This window comes from Myotis brandtii, unplaced genomic scaffold (genome assembly GCF_000412655.1).
Source record: "Myotis brandtii unplaced genomic scaffold, ASM41265v1 scaffold395, whole genome shotgun sequence".
NCBI lineage: Eukaryota > Metazoa > Chordata > Mammalia > Chiroptera > Vespertilionidae > Myotis > Myotis brandtii.
In genome coordinates, this window is record NW_005365155.1 from 908,003 (window position 1) to 908,254 (window position 252).

Consider the following 252-nt stretch of genomic DNA (forward strand, 5'->3'; position numbering starts at 1 on the left):
GGCACCCACACAAAGGCGCCTTGTGCCTCGCGCTCCAGGACGGGCAGCGGGGACGCGGGGCACCGCATGCTCCCCCTCCAGGGAAAGGCATCGCTACTCCCTGGTTTCAGGAGAGGGCTCCCCTGGGCTTGCCACGACCGTCACCCCCACGCCAGAGCTGGGGGCGCACAGGCCCCTCTGAAGAAAGAAGTTCGCATTGTCACCGCGCGGCGCTCTCCACGCATCTCGCTGGCAACCAGGGCAGCTCACCCC